The sequence below is a fragment of the Jaculus jaculus genome, chromosome 5 (genome assembly GCF_020740685.1).
Source record: "Jaculus jaculus isolate mJacJac1 chromosome 5, mJacJac1.mat.Y.cur, whole genome shotgun sequence".
Taxonomy (NCBI): domain Eukaryota; kingdom Metazoa; phylum Chordata; class Mammalia; order Rodentia; family Dipodidae; genus Jaculus; species Jaculus jaculus.
Window position 1 is genome coordinate 32038517 of NC_059106.1, and position 26837 is coordinate 32065353.

At 39.4% G+C, this 26837-nt stretch overlaps 1 long non-coding RNA gene across 1 annotated transcript; it reads left to right on the plus strand.

The window, feature by feature from the left end:
- The first annotated feature begins 170 nt into the window (after window positions 1-170).
- On the plus strand, window positions 171-18660 carry LOC123460599. Its single transcript, XR_006637114.1, has 6 exons — window positions 171-226; window positions 3411-3491; window positions 5236-5315; window positions 6057-6149; window positions 17403-17566; window positions 18400-18660. It is a non-coding gene; the product is annotated as an uncharacterized LOC123460599 (long non-coding RNA).
- The last annotated feature ends 8177 nt before the right edge of the window (window positions 18661-26837 follow it).

Consider the following 26837-nt stretch of genomic DNA (forward strand, 5'->3'; position numbering starts at 1 on the left):
ATACCCAACTGAACAGCTTTCTAATCCCCAAGCCATGATTTATTTTCTGTGAGTAACCCATCATTTGAACTTTTGCTCGCTAAGCTTGTGAAATAACTTTTAGTTAATATTTTAGAGAACATTCCTCTGCATAACAAACAGATGCTTAAGCCCTGCTGTTTGCTCAATAACAGATGCAGACGATAGCGCAATGGAACCTGGAGGCACAGAGATGCAGCACAGAAAGGTAACAGGAGGCTGTTGGTTTGCATGATTAGTAATGGTCTGCGGTTGGAAGGAGCCTGTGTGACGCAGTGGGCCACAGACCCTCTGCAAGGATTCCTGCAGGAAAGTGCCAGGCTTGTGTCTAGACTGTAGCACAGAACACTGTTGACTGACTGAAGGACATACAAGGAGATTTATTGTCTGTGCGAGTCTATTGCATTTTTTTTAAAAAGAAGCTGGAAGTTGAATAGCGATGACAACAACAAAAGCTAATAAGATTCCACTTGGAGCTGAGTCATTCTTTCTGTCAATTATTCACTCCCTTCTGAGTAAAGTGAAAAAGAAAATCCAGATCTGGAATAATGGAATCTGGAGTTGGAAAGGACCTTAAATGCCAGTCTATCCTTGAGTAAGCTAACATTATATAACATTTTTGTCTATTTGGCTTTTTCTCCACTCTTTACTTTTCTAGCTCAATTCCTATCTCATATAGAACTTCACACAATGAATTGTGACCATTCATCTATACACTTATTAAAAGCGTAGAAGTCAAAGAGGAAGCTTTAGGATTCTGACTGAAAACTGTGCCTTGGTGCCTGTGGGGACAGGGAAATAGGGCTGCTGGCACCAAGCACGTGTGCTTTGTGCACTTAGGTACTCACACGTGCACTCTGCCTGACCTAGCCAGCACCCACCATAGGTGTGCAATGGTAGGACAGAGCAGAATTTATGGAAAGATGATAAGAAAATGTTAGCATTGAAAACTACAGAGCTGGGGATGTAGCTCAGTGGTCAAGAGTATCTGCCTGATATGCAAGGACCTGGTTCAGTGCACAGCACTGCAATAAAATAATTGTCAAATCAAAATAAAGGTTGTATAAATGTGGAGGAGGCACTTTTCTTCTTTTAAAAATTATTTTATTTGAAATTGAGAGAAAGAGTAAGGGTGCACCAGGACCGCTTTACGTTGCAAACAAACTGCAGACATTGGCACCATTTAATTTACCTGGCTTTACATGGGTACTGGGGAATCAAGCCCCGGGCCTTCATAAGCAAGTGCCTTTGACTACTGAGCCATCTCCTTAGCCCCAACACATTTCTAACTAAAATTCCAGCCTAAATAAAGCACACTGGGTGGGATGTATGCACCATAAATGTAATATGATGAGGATATACATTTTGGAGTAGAATTCGGAGCCTGGGTGGCAGAGACTGAGTGCATGCTAAATCAAATGTCACAATAAACAATCTGGAAACATTGAGGAGCTGTGATGCTTTTTAACCTGGAAGGATCTCTCTCTCTCTCTCTCTCTCTCTCTCTCTCTCTCTCTCTGTCTCTCTCTCTGTCTCTCTCTCTCTATATATACACACACACACACACATATATATAATTTTTTAAGTGAAATCTGTGGAAAATTGCCTAGAATTGAAGAAAGTTGGAAATAGAGACATTGGTTGTGAGTTCAAACAAGGGTTTAAGACAGCTTGCTTTGCAATGCTATGAGGCACCCAGAGGAAGAATGTATTCCAGAGAACAAAGGAGGGGAAATTGACTGTGTCTGGCTTAGAAATGAGGAAGAAAATGGATTTTAGGATAACTACTAGGTATCTGGCTTGTGAAATGTGCTGAGTTTTGTGGAACACAACATAGCCATTGTCCTTCTGAACTGTCAGCAGTTGTGATTACCTGTAGGAGATTTGCACAAGGTTGGGCCCCTTAACTTCCTTTTTTTTTTCTTAATTTTATTTTTTGAGAGCGACAGACACAGAGAGAAAGACAGATAGAGGGAGAGAGAGAATGGGCGCGCCAGGGCTTCCAGCCTCTGCAAACAAACTCCAGATGCGTGCGCCCCCCTGTGCATCTGGCTAATGTGGGACCTGGGGAACCGAGCCTCGAACCAGGGTCCTTAGGCTTCACAGGCAAGCGCTTAACCGCTAAGCCATCTCTCCAGCCCTTAACTTTCTCTTAATGTGAGAGCAGAGAAGCTTATAAGTCTCCCACCCCACCCTGAGTTAAGAGCTAATCAATTGGGGAGAACTTTTTCCCCCCAGTGGTGTAGCCACTCATATGTTGCCCATGCTCTTCCTGACAGTAACCCATCTCCAGTGTTCCTAGAAGCTACCTCCTGCCCATGCTCCTGCAAGTGCTGTATAGTCAACATTTGCATAGAATTGTTTCCTTGATCTGTCACTGGTGCCCTGTCTGAGGTGAACAGATAATTGCTCATCTCCGTAGGAAGTCTTCTCACAATGCAGTGAAAATCAAAAGTCCAAGAGGAAAATGTTGAGTTTCACATTCTAGAGAAGATACTTGAGATACCCATGGACTGTGAGGGCTGGGATTTCTGCCATTCAGTTCAACTGCAAGTGCAGGTGACCGTGGAAGCAAGGCCCCTATGACGAATCACAGGGACCTGGTAGAACATGGAAAGGTAACATGGAAAGCTACCAGCCTGGGTCTGAATGCAGTGCAGGTCTGCTATATGTAAGTTTAGGGATCACTTTAAAGTACCATGACCTATTTTCCCTTATTCAGCCAATTCTTTAGAATTATAGATAGATAGATAGGTAGGTAGGTAGATAGATAGATAGATAGATAGATAGATAGATAGATAGATAGATAGATAGATAGATAGATAGATACATACATACATACATACATACATACATACATCATACATACATACATACATACACACACGCACACACACATATTTAATTTTTGGAGCCTCCTTGGCTCTATTTGTTGAGGCAAAGATGTTTCTCTTTCTCCTTTTCTTCCTGTGGCTTGAGCCTTTTATTCTTTGAACTCTGACCTAGTTTTTATTGAGTAGAAAAACACACAATAGCCACATCCTTGATCAACGTTTCGGTACCACACTCCAGCAGTTTCACAGAGCCTGCTGTCCAGGGTTCTCGATTTGGCTGAGTGATCCGTGTCTTCTGAACAATGCGCATGTGAGGAGTGGCCCAACAAAGCCAGAAACACAGCTCCGCCTGCAAACAATGCCACCAGCCTGCTCTGAGTTGTGCTTGCTTTGTGAGATAGAATTCACAAGAAGAGGAAAGGCTACCAATGCGTTTTGTTAGCATATAAGTGATCTCTGAGTCCATCAGCCTTTCTAAGGTAGGGGGTGTGTGTGGATTTTTTCCTTCACAAAATGAAAATGTCAGAAATGTTTTACCCATGTTTGTATGTTTGACAGAAGCAGCCACAAATGCAAAGAGGAAATTAACATTCTAGTCATGGAGTAGAAGCCGTTTATTCTGGAGTTCATTCTGAGGAGGTAATGACTAGGAAAATGACAAAGAAAACTGTTACTGACCATTAGTGAGCAATCACCCTGTCATATTACTGAGATAATTTAGATAAATGTGGGGTTTCACTGTCTCCCAGGGAGATGGGCTGCTAACGTCTGTGATAAAGGCAACCTACTTAAAGGCTGCTTTTGACAAAGGTATTATTTCATCACATAGATGTGGAATAGACATGCCCATGCCTTTGTGTTGGATATAGTAAGAGCTCTTTTTATAACTTGTTCAAGAAGTCTGTCAATTCCCTGTGCTTGGGGGGACACATGATGAAATACACCCATGAAAGTTTTTCAGCCACTGTGAAAAGCAATGTTTGGAAACATAAGGTATTTAATAAATGAATGCCATGCATACCATATTTTTGTTCAATTGACTTCTATTATTTTAGCTGCTGCTAATTATACACTGTTGATATTTGGAGACTTCTCTGTTCCATCTGGGCAGTCAGCCTTTTCAGAATGGACATTTCTCTGCAGTAACACCAGTAGGATGCTACACTGTAGAGGCAATGATAAGACCAGTTAAAATAAGTAGGAGGAAAATGTGAAATTTCCCTTGAGGTATTTACAAAATATTCTAGTGTGTGTGTGTTGCTGGGGATTAAATCCAGGTATTTACACATGCTGGGGAAATATTCTGCCATTGAGTTACAACACGAACCCCCTGTTCATTTTATTCATTTATTTATTTTGTTTTTTTGAGGTAGGGTTTCACTCTAGCCTAGGCTGGCCTGGAATTCACTATGCAGTGTCAGGGTGGCCCCAAACTCACGGTGATCCTCCTACCTCTGCCTCCCAAGTGCTAGGATTAAAGGTGTGTCCCACCATGCCCGACTCCCTCATTCAATTTTCTTGCAGGCCACTGTATTCTCTCTGCCACCATCTCTAGCACTGAATGCCAAGAGAAAAATTGGAGCTACCATGCTCATTTGCACTGTGAATAATGGGTGAATACAGTGTGAGAATATTTTATATTGAAAAAATATTGAACAAAGATGACTATGATTTACACTTTTTAAGCCATTACAGAAACTGAATCAGGCTTGGTACCCAGTACTGTATAGTCCAGTGGGGAGGGTGTCTGAGTGTCTCAGCATTGAAACCACATGCAAAGAATAGACCAATACTCTAGCAGTACAAATGGGCACAAAAATGGTTTGCCTCATATGTAAATGGCTGAAATAGTATCCAGTTTTTATGATTGTGGCAATGATAACATAGATAATGGATATGAAGCTGTGACAATGGTAATGGTGATTAGTAATGATGAGTTAAAAGTTATAAACCCCTTTGTGAAGTGACAAAATGTGATCTTTACATATGTCATGCAGTAGTGCCTTTGATGGCTAGCAGGCGGTCTGTCTCTTTACTGCTCATCCTAATAGACAAGAAGGCATAGAAATATGTAGGGGAAAAAAAAAAGGCAGATAGGAGGAACAAATTCAAGTGTGGTACAGTACGGTTTGGTGACTATACATAAAAATAATTCATTTTGTCCTTAAAAAATAGCTTGAAGAAAGAATTTTGAGTGTTCCCAGTGAAAAAGGACAAGTGTTTGAGTTGATGAATAAGCTAGTTGTTCTCATTTGGTGAGTAAACACCATACATGGATAGGAAAGCTACATAGATTGTCACACATGAATAGTTGATGAAAGCTCCAATTGTTATGTTTTTATTAAGATTTTGATTTTTACTTCATTTTTGTTTTTTTTTTCAGTACATGCAGAGCGCGGCAGTACATGCAGAGCACAGCAGTCATTTTTGTTTTAATGTGGCAATTGATTAAGGCTTGCTAAGGTGAGCAGTTACCTTACACATGATGTACACACATCTAACGCACTGTATACACAGCCTCAATAAACATCAAAAAGAAAAAAAAAAAACTCAGAGACAACCAAACTATAAAAAAAAAAACAATTACAAAGATTAACTCCAAATATCAGAGATGGCAGAAATGTTGAGCATTCACTGAGGAAATCTTCAGAAACTTCATAAGGCTGACTCATGACAGCCACCATAATTTCTGCATACAACAGAGCTTGAAGGGCAGGACTACCCAAGTCTATGGAAACCCAGATGATGCCATCATAAACCCCAGGTGCCAAACATGGTGATGCAAGGTTTGAGGTCTTCTCTGCTTGGTTTTGGTCTTGTTCTTTTCTGATTTCTCCTCTATTTTGCAATGGGAATTTTTATTCCATACCACTGTATATTGGAAGTATATAATGTGTTCATTATATAGGAGATCTGAACAGTGTGGGGACTGATGAGACATGGAAACATTTGCAGATGAATTACACACATTCTGCATCATGAGATGACCTTGAAAGTATGGAGACTCAGTCAGAATATTATGGTTTGGATGTGACATTCCTCTCCAGGCTCATGTGTAGGAACACTTGTTCCCTGGCACTGCCAGCCTTCAGGAGATGGGTCACGACTGCAGGAACCGCATCATTAGTGGGTATGGGAAGGGGCTTTGATTGTATAACCCAGTTCTTCTTCTTGTCTCAGTCTTTCTCTATTTTCTGTTACCAGGATATAAGGAGATGAGAAGTACCAACCACAATACGTTGTGGAGTGTCCTGCTTCCATGCCTTCCACCCACAATGGACTGTATCCTCTAAAAATGTGAGCCAGTAATTATGCTGTCAGTGATTAAATGTGTATTTCAAAATATTAAATACAAAGGATTTTGAATGCTCACCTAAGATATGATAAATAGCAGGGGTGACAGATGTTCCAATTACCTGATTAGAAGTTGTATATATAGAGATGTCTTGTTGTGCCACATGAATATGTATAGGGATTATATCTAGTACATTTTTTTTTTGTTTTTACAAGGCAGAGCCTCACTTACTTTCCAGGCTGACCTGGAACTCACTATGTAGTCTTGGGGTAGCCTCAAAATCACACTGAACCTCTTACCTCTGCCGCTGAAGTTCTGGTATTAAAGGCACGTGCCACCATGCCTGGATCCCATTACAATTTTTGAATTAGCCAGGTGAAGTGTTGCATGCCTTTAATCCCAGTGCTTGGAAGGCAAATGTAGAAGGATCACTATGAGTTTCAGGCCAGCCTGAGACTGCATAGTGAATTCCACATCAGCCTTGGCCAGAGCGAGAACATACCAAAAAAAAATCAAAAACAAAAAAATTAAATTAAATTAAAACATATAATGCAGAATTTCAGAACCCTGATGGCACATTATAATTTCCTGAAGGAAAAGTTTGTTTCTTACTTTGAGTTTGACACTCTTTCCATGGTCATGTAAACAAAAACCTCTAGGTATGGGCATTAGTATTATTATTCTGGAAAAGCATCCTAAGAGATCCTGATTTATTTTCAGGATTGAGGACCACAGATGCAACGATTTCCAACTTTGTCTCAACTGCATTAAGGCTAGCACTTAATTTTTTTTAAAGAAAGTCATGAAATTACAAGGTCATAAACAACCACAATATCTTAGTGAGCTAGGAGCCACTTGGGATTTTGGGTCCTTCTTAAGATGAAGTGATCTCTTGTTCATCCATTGACCAAGGGGATCATCCCATAGACAGCATCCTATCTTGTCCTACCTATATTCATTTCTGGCTTCCAGACTTCCAGTGCCTTGCCTACCTGTTGCCTACGGCTGATAGGAAAAGATGAAGGGGAAATCACAGCCCACTGACAATCATCCTGTTTCTTCTATTCTGTGTAGAAATTAAGACCAGAAAATCCAAGCCAAATGACCTCTGACAGAAGGAAATTATTAGCATTACAAATTTCAAAAATATTCCATGACACTCAGGTGCTAGGTCTTGTAACTTCTTTCAGGGAAAAAATTATTTTCTTATGCAGAAATCTAAGCGCTTACTAGGTATAATACAATAATAACTGGATGTTGTCTATGAATTTCATTTAGATCACTCAATTTAACATGTTTATGGGTAAAATACCACTAAAAGATTTATTTCTGTCAGATGTGATGGCCCAGACCTACAACTGTAGTAAGAGATTACAAGTTCTAGACTGATCAAGGTCTTTATCTTGTCTAACGTGAGCAATAGACAGTATTTTTCTCATCTGTATTTTAAGTGTGATAAATACAGAGAGATGTCAGTATTGGTTTACATTTCCTGTTGCACTAAATATTGCTTTGAATTAATAGCTCCTTGCCTCACCTCTGGATCCAATTCATATTCCTCCCATGGAAATGACTATATGAATGAACCAGAAACCCCTTCAGCAAGATGAGTAACAGAGGGAAAGCTACAGTTGAAAGCAGCAGACTTTGAGTATACACTTTTTCTGCTCCCCTAGATTTGGCACATTTTAGTGACCTTTTAGTGAAATTGCACAGCTTTCATGCTGCCTCCTCTTATTTGTCTGAAGGTTGCTGAAAAGCGAAGAAAATTATCTGTAGCTATAAAATAATGGCACTATAGTCTATGGAGTTCTGGGGTTTTTTTGCCCTTTTTTTCATGTTGTTTCATTTGCTCATATCCTTTACCTTTCACCTAATTTGTTGAAAGTGGATGTTCAGAGCCTGATGGGAAGAGCAGAAAGAAGAAAGCACTCGTATTAGGATGATGGACAGTCAGACGAGCCGGCATTATCTGGGCAGTAGCCCCTGGAAGGTCCTGGTTCCTGATTGAGCCATAATGGCATGGAAGGCAGGAATGACAGAAGCACAGGTTGCATCATGTGTGGCCTTCAAACTCTGATGTGCAGGGAAGTAATGAGTGCCTTCAGCTGTTGCCTTGGTGTGTGGTGGGGAAGAGAACCAGCTACACATATTGCCAAAGGAACCTAAATCTGTGGGTTACTATGTGCAGATGGGAGGGGACTTGCTCCTCATGAGGGGTGATGGGGGCTGTTCTTCCTATTCATCAGAGACATCTGAAAGCCCTTCTCAGCTACCAGCATCATAACCATCCATGAGGCTGGGATTTGCTGCTTTCTCACCAGGAACACCATCCCTCACACTGTCTTTGCCGGGAAACTGCTCTGAAGCTGCATCCTATTTCAAAGATGCATCCTATTTCAAAGATGAGGGGCTGGAAAGATGACGTAGCAGTTAAGGTGCTTGCCTGTGAAGCCTAAGGGCCTGGGTTCAACTCCCTAGAACCCATGTATGCCAGATGCACATGTGCCTGGAGCTCATTTGCAGTGGCTACAGGCCCCAACCTCCCTCTCTCTCTCTCTTTCTCTCATAAATAAATAAAATATTAAAATATATTTTTCAAAGATGAGGTCCTAACCATTTTCTACATCTGCTTTGTTCCTCCTCTAGGCATTTTTAATTATCCAAATTATCCCTTAAGGCCCACTCTCCTACCAAATCACCATAGACTAGAAAGTCAGATGAGGGAAGACTCAATAGTGTCTCCTGAATTATTGCTGGTAGAACATCCAACCTATTTTTCCTATATCTGAAGCCATAAGCAAAGCTTTATGGGATCTGTAACCAGTTAAAGATCTAGGTAAATGGTGGCCAATGTATCCTTAGTGAGCATGGTAGATTGCTAAAGTTCTTTATGATCTGGAGGAATCAGGATGGTAGAGTGGTGAAAGGGAATTTAATTTGTTGGCATGCTCCAACCAACAGACATTGGTTTAGTGAAATGATTCTCCACAGCTGTACAGATATGTCCTTTGCTATCTCAGAATTTCATCAGGTCACCCTGGGCATAGATACCTCCCCAGATAGAATCAGGGAACAACAGAAGATACAATAAGTATAGAAACAATTCATTCAAAGTGATAGGAAAATTGAATGTCTTGTGGCCTCACTTCTGGCTGCCATAACCTCAGAGGAAAGGAAGGTGTGAAGCTAGAGTACCTCTGGATAATAAGACAGAGAAAATACACTACTGTCATGTCAAAGGTATTTGGTATAGAAAGAAAGCAATGGCTATTCAATGCAATTGTTGTCAATTCAGAGTTGAGAAAATGAGGCTTATAGAGATGAGGTAATTTTCCTAGTTACCAATGTTATATGTACTGAAATCAGGTAAATATTCAGATACCTTAGCTTTTTGTTATGTTTTCTTTCCCCTGGTGACAGTGTATGCTATCCTTTTAGAGAGCCGATCCCATACTGTACGGGGAGGAGAGTTCTCACATGGAGCCTGATACACTGGCCCATATATACAAACCTAGTAACATGGGTAGATTTCTTTGCACAGAGAACCATGTAGTTTGTAACATAATTTATCCTAGGGAGAAATAAATTAAGGCCCTACAAATAGACTGCTAGAATGTTTTATAAGCAAAGAAATATGTGGCCTTTTTGTCCAACAATGGCCATCTTTAAGTCGATTCCTATTAATTCATTCTTTTAAAAATATTTTTATTTGCACATTTGTGTATGGAAATGGGAACTTGATAGCATCTCTTGCTGCTGCGAACAAATGTCTGATGCTTGAACAACTTTTTGAAGTTTACATGGGTGCTGGGGAATCAAACCCAAGCCATGTTGATTCATTCTCTTTTTAACTTAAAAAAATTTTTATTGTTAACTTCCCTAATTATAGCCAATAAACCATGATAATTTCCTCTCCATCCCACTTTCTTCTTTTCAACTCCATTCTCCATCATATCTCCACCCCCTCTCAATTAGTCTTTTATTTTGATGTTATCATCTTTTCCTCCTATTATAAAGGTCTTATGTAGATAGTGTCAAGCACTGTGAGGTCATGGATATCCAGGCCATTTTGTGTCTGGAAGAGTGCATTGTAAGCAGTCCTACCCTTCATTTGGTTCTTACATTCTTTCTGCCACCTCTTCCACAATGGACCCTGAGCCTTGTAAGGTGTGATACAGATGTTTCAGTGCTGAACACCCTCTTGTGTCCCAAGGAGACAGCTGTCCCCAAGCATTTACTTAAGAGTGAAAATCAGCATACAGATATTTCTCTATCTTTACTCACTTCCCTGGCACAAGCCAAGAGCAATGGGTAAGAAGCAGCACTGTCCACTGTCTGATCCTAGTCTATAAGAATACCACCTCCTGGAGTTGTTTGGTACACAGACCACACAGCCAGGTTGGGCAAAGGAACATGTCTAAGACATTAAACTCTGCTTACCTATGGACTAGGAGATAGCAATGGAAAGAAGGAAAAAAAAAGATCAATGAAGAAAACTTAGGTAGACTTTACTGATGCTCTTGTCTGTAAAATGGACAGAATGGCAATAAATCTGTTGGGACAAAAAGATATGATATGACTGCTGCATCCTCCCAGGACTTTGCTGTGACAGAGGGAGAGGTGGCTGGGCACAGGGAATCAGTCTTTTGGGATAAGTTGTTTTTTTTTTTTAACTTATTCTAGAACTGGTTATCACAATGTTTGATTATTTCTCAGGAAAAAAATCTCTGATTGCCATTGTTTTGCATATAAGTTACAAATATTGAAGAGATATCTCAGCTACAGCAGTTTACATAAGACTCTGAGGAGCATTCTGGGTCATGAACAGGGTTCAGTCAGCCTACAGCTCTATCCGGATACAGGCTGGGTCATGCCTGCACACTGGTAGGACTCCATCCCCTTTGTTTCAGAGAAGTGACTGCAGCAGATGAACACCAGGAAGCTGTGTGGGTATGATAGGTTGCACCTGAGTCAGGAAGCAGAACACAGAGCAGGTGTCTCTGAATACATGTCTTCTTCTCTGTTGTCTAATGCCATGTCTGATTTGGTGCCCCACTGGTTAGGCTCTGTGACAGGATTGTTACAGCATGACCATTGGGTACACAAGCCCATTCCCTTTAGAAAGTGGGAAGATTCCATAGAAATGCCTCTTAGGATGCTAACATGAAGGCAGGTTATATGAGCCCTTTCATACATTCAACCAGGGGATTCTAGAGCATACAGAAAGCTCCCAGACTATTTTTGATGAACCCAAAATAACAGTAGTACAAAAAAAAATACACAGGCAAAGATATACTTATAGAAAAACTGAAAATCATCCCACTTAGGAATAAACATCAATGAGAAAGGTTAAAATCTCTCTGAGTAGAATTTATTATCACATGGAAAGAATTTTTTACCCTAGAATAGAGTATTTAGCATAGAGATAGAGGACTGACTTGGCCCAGATTGCACGTGTGTGTGTGCGTGTGTGTGTGCGTGCATGCATGTGTGTGTGCTAGCTCTTCCATTTAATGAGCTAATGCTTTCTGTCCATCTACTTTCTTATCTGTAGAATAGAAGAACTATATTCCTTCCATGTGGTTGGATTGATGCATGAAGCAAATCAGTTAACATGCTGTCAATGAAGTGCCTAGAACAGGTTCTTGCATTCAGCACATTTAGCCTTTACATTTGCCACTATTTTTCCAGGAATGCAAGATATGAGGGATAGGCCTCATCTTCCCCCATATAAAATGAAAAATGTGTTCAGAATAATTTGTGAAATGATAGCTCATTTTAGGATTTATTTAATACAGCAAGCTTTAATGCAATCTAAATATCTGGGTCCTTTTTGAACCAGTAAACACAATAACATTTTATCATTATTATTATTTTTAATTATAAAGTAGCAGGTTCCATATGACATTTTTTGAGGTAAGCCCAACAAATTCCGTGACCTTTTTTTATGTGACAGAGTGAGAGAGAGAATTGGTGCACCAGGGTCTCCAGCTTCTGTAATCAAACTCCAGAAGCATGTGCTACCTTGTGTGCATGTGTGACCTTGTGTCGCATTATGTGTCTGGCTTACATGGGATCTGAAGATTCGAATATGTGTCCTTAGGCTTCTCAGGCAAGCACCTTAACTGCTAAGCCATCTCTCCAGCCCTTCTTTTTTTTTTTTTTTATTTGTTTTGTACTCAGTGGATACAGTCAATTTGGTACTACTGTTAGCCTCCTCCCTGTCCTCCCCCCTCCACCTGGCTCCTCCTTGTTGGGGCATATGGGTCATGCAATGTGGGGTTAGCCTTCAGTCATGGGTAGGAGGAAATCTCCAGCCCTTCTTATGTCACTTATTCATGGACTTCATCTGGATGTTACCCTCCCATTTCTCTTCCACCCAATCTTCCTACACCCCATTTTCCTTCTGTACCCTTTTGGTTTTTGTTGTTCTTGTTGTTTGGGTTGGGGGGCATGTCTTGCTCTCACACAGGCTGACTATATAGTCCCAGGGCGGGTTTGAACTCACAGCTTTCTTCCTACTCTGTCTCCTAAGTGCTGGGATTAAAGTCATGTGCCACCATGCCTTACTTCTTCTATACCCATTTGCCCCAATATTCCCCTTTAAAATACCATGTGTTATATTGTCTTCCCCACACATCTCCCTTAAACTGTCTTTTATTTTTCCTGTTTCAAGAGCCCCTTTCTAGTTTCCTGGCCACTATCAAAATGAACTCTTGAGATCCTCTCTGTGTAGCTTAATTTCAGCTTACATTGACAAGTTTTACATTTTCTGTGACTTTTGGCTTTATGAGTACATATTATAAAAATCTATTTTTATAATCAAAATCATTTCTATAACTTCAGATATAATTATATATCATCCCATGAATATTAACCAAACGCAATCCAACACAAAATACTATCCATCTCAAAGTAAATGGCCAGCCAGACAACTTGCTGCATGTATTTTTGCCTCGTTGTGTGTTTTTCACAAAACTTCTTCCTATAATGTAGAAACTCACTTCCTGATAAACATCTTGGAAACTTTTTTTCAATTTATTTGCAAGCAAAGAGAAGAGAGACAGAGATTTTGTATGTTCTCCAGTGTTGCAAACTCCCGGTTCTGCTCCAGATACCACATTATGCATCTGGCTTTACATAGGTATTGGGGAGTTGAACCTGGGACATGAGACTTTGCAGGCAAGTAATTTATCTGCTGAACCATCTCACTAGCCCACATCTTGTGGAAAGGTTTGCAATTAAAAAATGTTTAGTGGGAGTCGAGTGTGGTGGCATAAGCCTTTAATCTCAGCATTCAGGAGGGAGAGGTAGGAGGATCATTGTTAGTTCCAGGCCACCCTGAGACTACATAGTTAATTTCAGGTTAGCCTGGGCCAGAGTGAGACTCTACCCCAAAAAGTAAAAACAAAAACAAAAACAAACAGAAAAAGATCAATGGGGTTTGAGTGATTGCTTAGTGGTTAAGGCACTTGCCTGCAAAGCCAATGAACCCAGGTTTGATTCTTCAGGACCCACATAAGCCTAATGCACAAGATGGTACATGCATCATTCTCTCTGTCTCTCTCTTTTTCTCTCTGCATTCATATTCTCTTTCTCTCTCTTTATCAAATAAATAGATAATTTAAAAAATGATCAGTAATGATGGCAAACACTGAACACTACATGGCTACATCAGAATCGAAGGCCTTAGAAAGAGGCACATGTTCTGCTAACTGCACGATTTATTTTTATTTTCTCTGATCAGCACAGAGTATGTAGACACCAAGCCTATTACAGATTTCATTCTAAAAAGTCAATATCCAAGGGCATATTTTGAATTAATCAAACTTGCTTCTGAGAGATAAGCTAAATGAGTTCTTTAAAAGGAAATACAAACTTACGTATTCATAATTGTATTTAGCATCAAGAAATATCCTCACATAACCCCGAACTGGATTTGAATGATGACTAAAACTTAGCTTCAGGTTTGAAGCTGATTTAAAAGGTCTTAAAAGAATATGCATCAAAGCTTTCTGTAGTCATAGGTTGCACTCAGTACATTTCAGATGGCTTCCAGCATTTGCTGCGTCATTTAAATTATGAGAATGAAATTCAATTAGGTCAATCAATATTTATTAATCACCCCTATACACATGGATATAGAAAAAGTATATAAGCTATGTGGTTTGTCTACCCAGGGAGTAAAGTCTTTTCAAAGAAGAAAGATTTAATTAGACTTACATAAACAGTTATAGAAAAATAAAAACACAGGAAAATATGTCTTTAAAATATGGCTTCTGAACTGTTAGAATCCCTTATTTTCTTTCTGCTTTGATCACATTCTGAAGCCTAGTTCCTTCTAATATAACTGCTGCCTGCAGAACCCTCAGATGGACGATCAGCAGAGTAGTTCAGTGCAAAGTGCTTGCCCAGCACAGGCAAGGCCCTGAGTTTAGTTCCTAGCATTGCAAAGGAAAAGAAAGAAGGACAAGTTCTGTCACCATTTACCTAATGGAACTTTACCATGACCCTTGATTTGAGGGTAGTTTTAATGAGGGCTGGGAAGACAAATCAAGGCAACGTGGTTGTTTGGCATATACAAGGCCCTGGGTTTAAGTCCCAGTACTGCAAGAAAAAAAAATAGAATAATTTTAATGACAGATTAGCTTATAAACCTATGAAAGTATTATTGTGAAAACATGGAAGAGATCTGGAACCATTTCAATTTGGTTGCAAATTCTCCCTGTATGACAGTTAATCTTGGTTGTCAATTTGATAGGATTTGGGGTCACCATGGAAACAAATCGTGGAGCAGGTCTGTGAGTGAGTTTCTAGATTAGTTAGGTAAATTGAGGTGGAAAGAACCAGGTTAATGCTTTCTGCTTCTTGACAGTGGATGCAGTGTGATCAATGGTTTCATGCTCCTGCTGCCTCGCCTTCCCCACTGTAATGTACTGTACCCCCTCAAAGTGTAAAAAATAAATCCTTCCTTACATAGCCCTAGTCAGTTATTTGTCATAGCAATAAAAAAAACAACTGATATATGCTAGAAATACTGTACACCCTTATGCCCATTCATGTGTTAACCAATAGAAATCTGAAGACTTCAAGACCATAAGTTGAAAGGAAGATAATTTTTACATCAATTTTCTTATACTGCTGCACTTAGCATGTTAGAAATAGAAATATTCACTTGATGACCCACCAAAGGTTAGTGGCTAGACCCTACTGCTGAAGACACCTGATGTGGTTGACACGTAAAATGGAATGGCATGGCTGGAAGCTGGAAGAGAGTCAGTCTCCAGACAGTCAGCGCATCTAATGCCATTAGGTGCTACATGGGCGACTGGGGTGAAAAGACCAATATCTGTCCAAGCAACTCATGGTCTAACCTACTTAGCAGCAATAACCTGTCATGATGCCCATGCAAGTGCAATAGTGGCACACAGCCATGGTGGGAAACCACCTGCTCTCAATTCAGCTAACTGATCCCCTCAGTGGTAAGGGACCCATAGCTGGAGCTGGGGAACAAGTCAGAACCATATCCAAACATAAGCCCGCTCTCCATTTTCAAGCTACCATCAATTGTGGGCTACAAGAGGACCTACACGTATTAAATTTTCTATAAAAAAGTAAGGGTTATCTCATTTGTCTGGTCCTAACTTACTCTATGTTGGAGAATCTGCTTCTCTTTTTCAGATAGTTGTAGATCCTAAGGAGAGCCCCCCCCCCCCCCCATCATACCTCAAAAGGGCCCCGGCTGAAGCCAAGATCAATTGGCAAAACAAGCAAGGGTGTTGTTTTCTTGGTGAACTGGGTACCAGCATAAGGGTGAAGGAGATCAACACAGAGAACTACCACCTCCTACCAAATCAGAGATCCAGAGACCCAGAGGCCCACAACCCCTCATCACTGAAGCAGACAAAAATGAACCCAACATGGCTCAGGGAAATTTTGTGGAAGAGGGGGTGGAAAGAATGTCAGAGTCACATGTTGGGTCATGATATGCAGAGACATTTATCCTACCCATAACTGTGGGCTAACTCCAGAATGCATGACCCATATACCTCAACAAGGAGGGGCCAAGGGAAGGGGCAGCTCACGGATGAACCTAATAAGGGTACCAAACTGACTGTATTCACTGAGTACAAAACTAATTAATATAAAATTAAAAAAGAAATAGAAATATTCCCTGCTTGATTTAAAAAGAGTGGCTCTTCTTTGTAAGTGTTAAATAGAAAACCAATGAGCACAGTACAAGTTAGGATGGAGTCTCCAAGTAAACAATGTTCTGAACTGAAAACAATGTCTAAGAATTTCCAAAATTAGCCTTTGAATGTTGGCTATGCCATGATACCAACAAAGTGTGAAGCTGCAGAGTGACAGTGATGGAAGATGTTGGTTATGGCTTGGAAATGTCCGCAAAGCTCATGTATAGCAGGACTTGTTACCAGCTCATGCCATTATAGGGGGGATGATAGCATCTTCAAGAGTTGGACCCTAGTGTGAGAAAATGAAGTAACAGGGACCATGCCAAAGAAATGGACATAGGAACCCCGGCCTTCCTTTCTCTGCTCCATGAGGTGGTCACTTTCCTTCCCCACCAGTTCACTATGGTGATGACTGGCTTCACTACAGGTCCAAAGGCAACAAGGCCAAGGGCCCATGGAGTAAACTTCTGAAGCAGCTGTAATGCATGTTTCCTCCTTATAAGTTGATTTTCTCTGTGATTTTTTTTTTTTTTCACAGCAACAGAAAGATGACTGCTATAATGGTTTGGTTTCATGTGATAAATATCGGGGTTAACATTTTGGCAAATGTACTAAATGATTTGAGAAATTGTTTTGATTTAAATAAAAAAAAGGTTTCTACTCTGGCCTTTCCCCGTGGTTTCTAGTTAGTGTCATTACTATGGAAGTTTAATTTCCAGGACTGTAATCTCTTGTTTATTAGACTTGTCATTGGTAATCAACTAGATACCATTATAAAATTAATTTTTTAAATACCGTTCGTGAATTTTAACATTCTTGCTCTTAAAACATAGCAGTAATTACTGATGAGAGAGCTAGCAACATCCCTTGAAATGAAAAGAACTCCTTGGAGTCTGAAATGAGACAAATTCCTCACTTACTGAGTGAAATTAAGATAGAAATTAATGGTTGCATACAAAGACAAATGAAGTCTAAATGCTCTGAGGCGAGTCTAGATGGTTTCTCTTTGATCACAAAATACATCAAAAGCTATCTTTTTTTTCTGTTGCCACATCTCAGCAGAAGGTATGGGCTCCTCTTACATAATCAGGATGGCCTCACAAGAAAGCCAGCCAGCTCCACTACAGATGATCCAGTAACACAAGCAAAAATTACAAGCAATTGCCCACCTGGAAGCCTGGACATGCTGAAGGAGTGTCATTATAGGAATCATTTTCCTGAAGGTTGCTATGGTTTCTGTGTTGTACCTTCTCTTCTCTCTATAGTTGGGTGATTTTAGTTAATCAATGGCTAGTCACAGTGTAATCATTTTCTCTTCAGAGGACACAAGGAAAAAGAATAAGCATGGAATCTCTTGCACAATGTCATGGCTGACAGTTCTTTTCTGACTACAAAAGAAAATAATATTTTTTATTCTAAATGAGAGCAGGAAAGGAAAGGTTAAAGAAAATTGAAATCATTTTTCAGTCCAGGGGCTGGCCTTTGGAGAATTATCAGAAAGGCTCTTTGTAGGATATTTTTTTATAAGGATACTCATTCAAGAGTTAAAGTGAAGAAGAAAGAACTCCCTAGCAAGAAAGAAGCCTGAAATTTTATTACCTCTGTCAGTATATAAATGCTGAGAAACCACAAAAAGGGGCTCCTATTATTCTCTAGAAAGTTCTTGTTTGCTATAGTTTATTAAGAAGTTTATTTAGTGAGCTCATTTAGAGTAAAAGACAGTGATGCCAAGGGCTTTTGTGGTTTGAATTTGAGATGGCCCCCACAATTCATATATTTGAGTATGAGGTCCCAAGCAAATGGTACCATTCTGAAAGATTATGGAGACTTTTAAGAGCTGGAGCCTTACAGGAGAAAATGGGTCACTGAGAACAGGCCAGTAAGTTGCCACTTCTCCATCTTTCCCCTACCTATGTAACTGAAAGGGAATTAGTCAGGAGAAGGCCCAAAAGAAGGAGTGAAAAAGATGTAACTCTACCCACCTGCCCCAGAAGAACCTTAATTCACCATCTGATCAATCACATCCAATCAACTCTTGTCTCTCACCCCTACTCAGGTTTGCTGACCCCTTCCTGAGACTAGACCAATCAACTCTCTCTCAGATTCACCTGAGTCTGAGGCTAAAGACCGCTACAGTGAGGTTATAAATAGACCCTTGCCAGGTGGACAAGGCCTCTTGTTGGTTTTCCACATCTCCTGACCTTCCAGGTCCTGCTCTGGGAAGCTCCCTGATCTCAGCTGCTGGACTAGACCCTCCTCTCATGTCGTCTCCACGACTCCTCCTGCCGTCCACATGGCAGGAGCTCTCTGCACCCTCCCTTTTCCTCCCTAAATCTAATAAAGTCTGTCTAAGCTTTCCCTCTGGTCTATGAATTCAATTCTTTAAATTTATAAGACAAGGATCCGGGGGTGCCCTAAATTTATTGGTGCATCTAGCATTGGCACAGACCCCCAAAATTCCCATAGCATAAACTGGCTCCCTTCTCCTGCTAACCCTGTTTCACCAGGATAGACTCTGGCCTCTGGAAGAGTAAACCAGAATAAACATTTTCCTTTCTTAAATTGCTTACCTGAATTTTATAATTTTTTTTTTCTCAGAGAAGAGAAAGTACCTGTTACAAAAAATGTTCTTAAGCAAGTGAGGCCATTGTTATGATAAAATTGTCCACAAAGTCCATAGGCTTTGGGAAATTGTTTGCAGGGAGAACATGGAAGACTTTGGAACTTCAGGTGAGAAAAAGACTTGAACTCTGTAAGTTATCTATTCTGGTGGGAGTTTGGAAGGCCCGAATGCCAAGAGAAAGGTGGTCCATGGAGGCTCAGCTCATGAAGTTTTACAGGGAAATAAAGATTCTATCAGGCGCTGGGCCAGAGGCAGTTCTTCTGATATTCTAGCCAAGAAACTCACTGCATTCTGCCATGTTCTGAAAACTTAAATAAGGCCGAATTTAAAGATAATGGACTAATATATTTGGTAGAGGAAATTTCAAGGTAGGAACGCATTGAGTCTCTGGTATGGTCTTTTGTTAAATAATCTGATTCAAATATACAATGAAAGATCACAAAATGCACAGCAGGAAGATGAAAACAGTGACGTTTGGCAAGGAAAGAAACATGAACAATTTTAAAGGAAACTACATTTTGCATAGCTATGATAATTAAGATATTAAGATAATTAAGATGATTAGCACCATTACAGAGAAGCCTATTGTTCTTCACTGGGGCAATAGAAAAGGGATCCTGGGGTCAAAATCCATCCCACTGAAGGCTGTAGCTAGTAAAAAATGCAAATATTGTTAAAGGAGAAGGCCTGAAGGGAGAATGCTAGAGGAGATTCCTATTCCCAAGATAAAGATTCTAGGATTCATTACCGGCTGGCAGCAGAAACTTGGCAATGCTATGCATATGGTATTTGTTTTGCAGGCATGGAAAATGCAAGATTGAGGAGGTCATTACAGGTATTGCCATAGTTTTAGAGAACAAATTTGAGGCAGGATCAGACTCCCAGCAAGGAGGCCTTGAGATGCCACTTCATAGAGCTGTGAAAGTGAACCCTAAGTCAGAATGGAGACACCAGGATGTTGGGTATGCCAGGACCATGGGGCATCTCTCAAGACAAATTATAGGCTCAGAATGGAGTAAGCCCACAAGAGAGGTTATGTGTCCTAAATGCAATAGCTTGAGGGACAAGGCTTTCTAAGCCTGTTAGTGTCCAAAAGTTTTCATCAAGAGTCCCAGATGGTGGACATGGAGCTTCAGAATTTGATATTTGGCCTTGCTTTTGTTCAATCTTTCCTTTCTATGTCCTAATTTCTCCCTTTTAAAAAAGGAATGTTTTCAGGGGTGGTGGGACACTCCTTTAATCCCAGCACTCAGGAGGTAGAGGTAGGAGGATCAGTGTAAATTTGAGACCAGCCTGTAACTTCAGGGTGAGTGCCAGGTCAGCCTGGGCTAGAGTGAGACCCCACTTCAAAAAATAAAAAGAATTATGGGCTGGAGAGATGACGTAGCAGTTAAGGTACTGGCCTGTGAAGCCTAAGGACTCAGGTTCAATTCCCCAGTACCCACATAATCCAGATACACAAGGTGCCACATGCATCTGGAGTTTGTTTTCAGTGGCTAGAGGTCCTGGTGGACCCATTCTCTCTCTTTCTCTCTCTCTCTCAGACAAATATGTAATTCAAAACCAAAATAATGGGAATGTTTATTCTGTGCCAATATATGTTGAAGGTATGTAACTTGTGTTTTGATTTCACAGAGAAATGTGGCACATGCTGTAGTTGTCTTCATGTTGCTGAGACAAAACACCTAACCAAAAATGATAAGAGGAAAGGAATTATTTTGGTTTAAAGTCTCAAGGGGAAGTTTCAAGCTGGCATCAAAAAGATGGTAGAACAGAGGCTAGATGTCCCTTCTGCCATAGCAGGTAGAAAATAACAGCAAAAACAGTGAGCTGAACTAGCATTGGTAAGCTTGGGACTAATAAACTCAAGGTTCATCACCAGCAACACATCTCCTACAGCAAGGCTCCACCTCCAAGTTGCCATCAACTGGGGACACATGAGCTTGTGGGGACCATATGTTTCAGTCCACCACAGCATATGTCCCTGACTTATGTAAGAAAGCATGCTGTCTTTCCTCCTGGTTCATCATACATGATGAGAACCCTTAGGTTTGTAGGAGTATGCTTCTGTTCACAATGGCTGGCTTCCACTGGGTGTTAATAACCACACAGCTCTTTCAACTAAGATGTCCTTTGTGTGTTTAAATTTCTCCATTAGATGATGCCACCTATCCATTTTTACATCTTCATTCTTATGAACGGGCATACTATGCACTGTACATGTGTGCTCATATATTATTTGACATTTGACTTGTACTTTGTAAGAATATCTATGTACATGATTTACATATGTTGTTAGGGAACATAAATTTGTTCTTTATCAATCTTCTAACTACTTTAATTCCTATAATGGCTTCGTTATACCAAGATCTAACAGAGGTTAATTCACAGCACATATTGTATATTCTTCTATTTATTGATTTATGATGTCATATGTCTTTATTTATCTGTTGAGGTTTCTTTCTGAGAACCATGTATTTATCCATTTATAAATTATCTGCAAATTTATTCTGTATCAAGTATCATTTTAAGGCAGTGAAGATAAAGCAAAAATGACAGATGCATAAAACATGTGTACTTTTTTTTTGTTATTTTTTCAAGGTAGATCTCACTCTATCTTAGGCTGACCTGGAATTAGTAGTCTCAGGGTGGCCTCGAACTCAGAGTGAACCTCCTACCTCTGCCTCCCAAGTGCTGGGATTAAAGGAGTGCGCCACCACACCCAGCTATGTGTATATTCTTGCATTCTGATATGGGGCAGAGAAGAGAGCAACAAATGTAAGAAAGTAAGATATATATGACTAATTTGTTTTATGAAGAGAAAAATAAGACAAGGAAGATGATATGAAGTTTGAGTAGAATAGATAAAAGGAATGGTAAGTGTAAAGGGTAGACTAGATAGATTATACAATTATGAGATATAACAGGCTTGCATAAAGAAATGTTATTTTCTCTTAGCCCACTTATATCAGATGCATGAGAGGGTAAAGCAATATATTGACGAAACCATCCCTGCTTTCGTAACCTGAATTAATTGAATGGATGTCTATTAATCTCAGCAGATTCACTCTGAAAATATTTTGGTCATATACTATAATGGCAAGCTCAATTAGTCATAAAGAGGGACTGAAAGTCTGGTGATATGCTGGTGTCCTTTGACTTTATTTTCCTTGTTGTATCTACTATTGGATAATATGATCTAACACCTGGCATTGTTGGCACGATTTTATTGTTGCTGAGATGAACTTCCAAACCAGACACTATTTATGAGGAAAAGGATTTATTACAGCCACTAGTAGTTATCCATACTGATCCCTTCCTTTTGAAGACTTTAATCCTGTGTTTTTTATCTTCCTGTAAACCTATATCTGCCACAAACCCACACATGTACAATCACATGATCTTCAATACAGGTGCCAATCATCCACAATGTGTGAAAGTTTCTTTCTTCAAAAATGATGTTAAAGAAACTAAATTTATACATGCAGAATGAAATCAGATGTTTATTTCATGTAATCTACAAAAGTCAGCCCAAAATCCTTTAAAGACTTAATCTTGAAACTAAAACCTATCTTGAAGAAAATATGGAGGACAAGGTTCCTGACCTTGGCTTTCACAATGATTTTTTTTACTATAACCCAAACTAAAAGCAAATGTGGACATGCAGGATTATACTAAATGAATCAACTTTTTCAAACATGAAAGAAAGGATAGTGTATGGATTGAGAGAAAATACCAGAATATTACACACCTGATAAAGGACTAATTTATTAAGAACTACTACAACTCAAAAAAAAAAACAGAAGAAAATCACAAACAAAGGTACTAAACAAAGGTACTAGACATAGTTCCAAAGAAGACATACAGGTGGACAACAGTTCTGTAATTCTAAAAAGTGCTCAATAGCACTAACAGGAAAATGCAAGTCAAAGATAAGATGGGTATTGTAAAAATGATGAAGGATAGGAAGTGTTGGAGAGATTGAGGAGAAAGGGGGTCTCTTGTACACTGTTCCATGTTAACTGATGCAGCCATCATAGAAAGTAGGATATGACTCTATCACAAAAAGTGGAAATAGAACCAATTTGATCCAGAAATCCTAATTCTGTGGATGTTGGGAATGAAAATCAGGATCAAATAGATATATCTATGGCCCCATATTCATTAGCATTGTTTCATGATAGCCAATGAGACATAGAAGCAAACTAAGTATCAATCAACAGGTTACTAAAGAAAATGTGATATACACTACATGATCAAACTTTAAGAAGAAAGAAATCCTGGGCTGAAGACATGGCTTAGCAGTTAAGGCACTTGCCTGCAAAGCCAAAGAACCCAGGTTCAACTCCCCAGGACCCATATAAGCCAGATACACAAGGTAGCACATGTGTCTGGAGTTTGTTTGCAGTGGCTAGAAGCCCTGACATGCCCATTCTCTCTCTCTGCCTCTCTCTCCCTCATTCTCTTTCTCAAATAAATAAACAAATAAAAATAAAATATTAAAAAGAAAGAAATCCTGTCATTTATGATAACCTGAATGAACACAAAAGATGTTATAAGTGAAATAAGCCAACACAGACAAATACTGCATATTACTTATATGTTGAATCTAAAATAGTCAAGCTTGTAGCAAGACATTGAATCCGTTTTATAAAATAGCATAATATCCAGTGGTGTGCTATAGACCATAGCATCTAGTATGAGGTTTTAAAACACACCTCTTCTCAACTTCATCTTTGGTGGACTCATCTTGACAACTTCAATTGACCTTGGTGGGAATATTTACACCATAGAAATCAGCAAATGCCTGCAAGGTAAGTTGTACCCCTTCCTCTCTTTCTTCCCTTCTTTCAGACTGCTTATTAAACCTGTACTCTCACAACACTGACAATATTAATGTCAAAACTGAAATGGACAGACTGACAAAGGAAATTGTAGGCCACTTTTGCTCAGAAATACAGGTGTCAAAACTCTGAACAATACAGAGAAGATCAGCTGTTAAAGAGCTTGCCCATAAACCCTAACAACTGGAGTTTGATTCCCCAGTACCCACATAAAGCTATATGCAGAAAGTGGCACATGTGTCTGGAGTTCATTTGTAACAGCTAGAGGCCCTGGTGCACCCATTATTCTCTCCCCAACCCCTAGGTGTAGTGACCCATACCTTTAATCCTAGCATTTGAGAGGTGGAGGTAGGAGCATCACTGTGAGTTCAAGGCCAACCTGAGGCTACATAGTAAATTCCAGGTAACCTGGGCTACAGTGAGACCCTACCACAAGTATATGTGTGTGTGTGTGTGTGTGTGTGTGTGTGTGTGTGTGTGTGTGTATATATATATATATATATATATATATATATATATATATATATATATATATATATATATTCAGAATAATATTTTCACATGTTTAGAGATTAGAGTTCAGTATGGATAATGGAAATCCTAACAAATTAGAAACGTTTTATCACATTCAGATAAGCTTTGAATAAATCAATAGCTGGTAGCTTAAGAAGAAGCATACTTTATACACATGTTGAAAAATCTCACTGTGCCCCACAAATATACACATATACAAATATATGTAAAAAATTAGGATAAGTGTGTGGTGGTACACTCCTTTAATCCCAGCACTCTGCAGGCAGAGGTAGGAGGATCTCTGTGAGTTCAAGGCTACTCTAAGACTACATAGTGAATTCCAGGTCAGCCTGAGCTAGACTGAGACCCTACCTGGAAAAAAAAAATGAGGAGATGGAAATGCTGTGTCTAAACTTTCACCTGGTATAGATATATCAACTATAATCATATATATCAATTTATTACACTCTTCCTCATTAAATAGTGTAACTAAAATAATATTTAGTAGAAACACAAAATAAGACTAAAAAATGAAGTGTCACAAAGTCTATACTTTCTTAGGTTTTCAGTCTCATTTTCATAAATTGACTATTTCAGCTCCTCAAACAGCAGAAGAATATCAAGAGTGTGATATAAGGCTGGATAGATGGCTTAGTGGTTGAGGTGCTCACCTATGAAGCCTAAGAACTCATATTCGAATCTCCAGGTCCCTCATGATGCAGGCCCACAATGCTGCACATGCACCACAAGGGGGTGCACACCTCTGGAATTCGTTTGTAGTGGCTGAAGGCCCTGGCCCTCTCTCTCTCTCAAAAAACAAAACCAGCAAAATAGTTTTTCAAGAAAAAGAGTGTGATGTAGTACTCAATCAGAATAGCTAAGGCTATTTTTTTTTCATAGACATGAGAATCTTTCCCTAGTAAATCATTCCACCCTAATGGACATGTAAGCCATTATGTAGTAGACCTTTTCTGCCATTCTAGATGTGAGACATATTACCCAGTCAAGCATTCTTCCATACTATATATGAAAACGATTCTCCAGGCAGCCATCCTGCCCCACTAGATGTGAAAACTGTTCTCTAGTAAGCCATGCTGTGCAGTTTTTTTTTTTTTTCCATGAATACAGAAATCCATCTTATCATCAAGCCTGCAACTCTGACTAAGCAGATACAAACTGTCCATGACAAAAGGGTCATCCTTCAGTGGAAAAAGACAGTACTGGAATGAGTTAAAGCAAGAATTTATAATTATATGTGCACATCCAAAGGAATACATTATTTCAATATATTGAGTTAAAATACTAGGTATGATTTTCTGTTGCTTTGGGTTAAGAAATTTGTTCTGTGAATACAGAACACCCCTAAAAATTGGGAACATGATTTCTTGCATGAGGTAAAAAGATGAGAAGAAAAATATTACAAAATGTCTATATTGTACGTAGGAACTTCTGCTTATTAAATGACCAAATGGGAAACAATTCACCAAAACTGAAAAGGGATAAACTCATATATCATACCATGGACTCATATTCAGAATTGTAAAGAACACTCAATTCTCAGTAATAACAACAAAATACAATCGACATTTCCCCAAAGAGCACATATGGCTAGCTAATCAACAAATCAAAAGATTTTCAATCTCACTGGCATTCAAATCAACACAAATTAGGATTACAATGACATATCCATAGGTGGTAATAAAAATAAGAGAATAAAATATCAGAGAGGCTGTAGCACAAGAAATGTTAATATATTGCTGATGGGAAAACAAATTGATACAACTATTGTTTCCAAACCATCTGGCATCATCTAGTACATACCACAGAGAACCTTAAATACATGTAATGTACTACTATTGTATGAAGTAGTAAAAAATGGAAAACAAGACAAATGCCACCTAATAGAGAAATAAAAACAATACCAGAACAGTACAAGACTGTGGGACAATATGCACAAAAAAGAGTGTGTGAAATTCAGAAACACAACATTTTTTTGAATCAAAAGCACCAGAAGTAAACAGTATTTTAATTCAATGTATTTTTTATTAGTTTTGTACTCAGTGAATACAGTCAAGTTGGTACCATTGTTAGCCTCCTCCCTGTCCCCCCCCCCCCCCCCCCGCCAAGACCCTACTAGTTGGGGAATATGGGTCATGCATTGTGGGGTTAGCTATCAGTTATGGGTGTATTCTATTCCTTAGGACATATACATGTTTTGTAAAAATTATACAAAATTGACAATTGATGAACTCAAAATCCAGGGACTTTCTAAACAAGGGTGCAATAAAGGATGCTTATTTCTTTTATGGTTGAGGGCTATTTTGGTCATTTTAAACATCTTTTTAGTGTGTATATAGTAGCATATGTGAGGTATGTGGCACATACGTATGTGTGAATGTGGTATACATATGTGCGTATGCAGTTACACACTCCTGTGTGCATGCATGGAGGCTAGAGAAGCATGCCGGGCGTCCTCTTGTAGCACTCTTCCCCGTGCTGCCATGAGATGGAGTC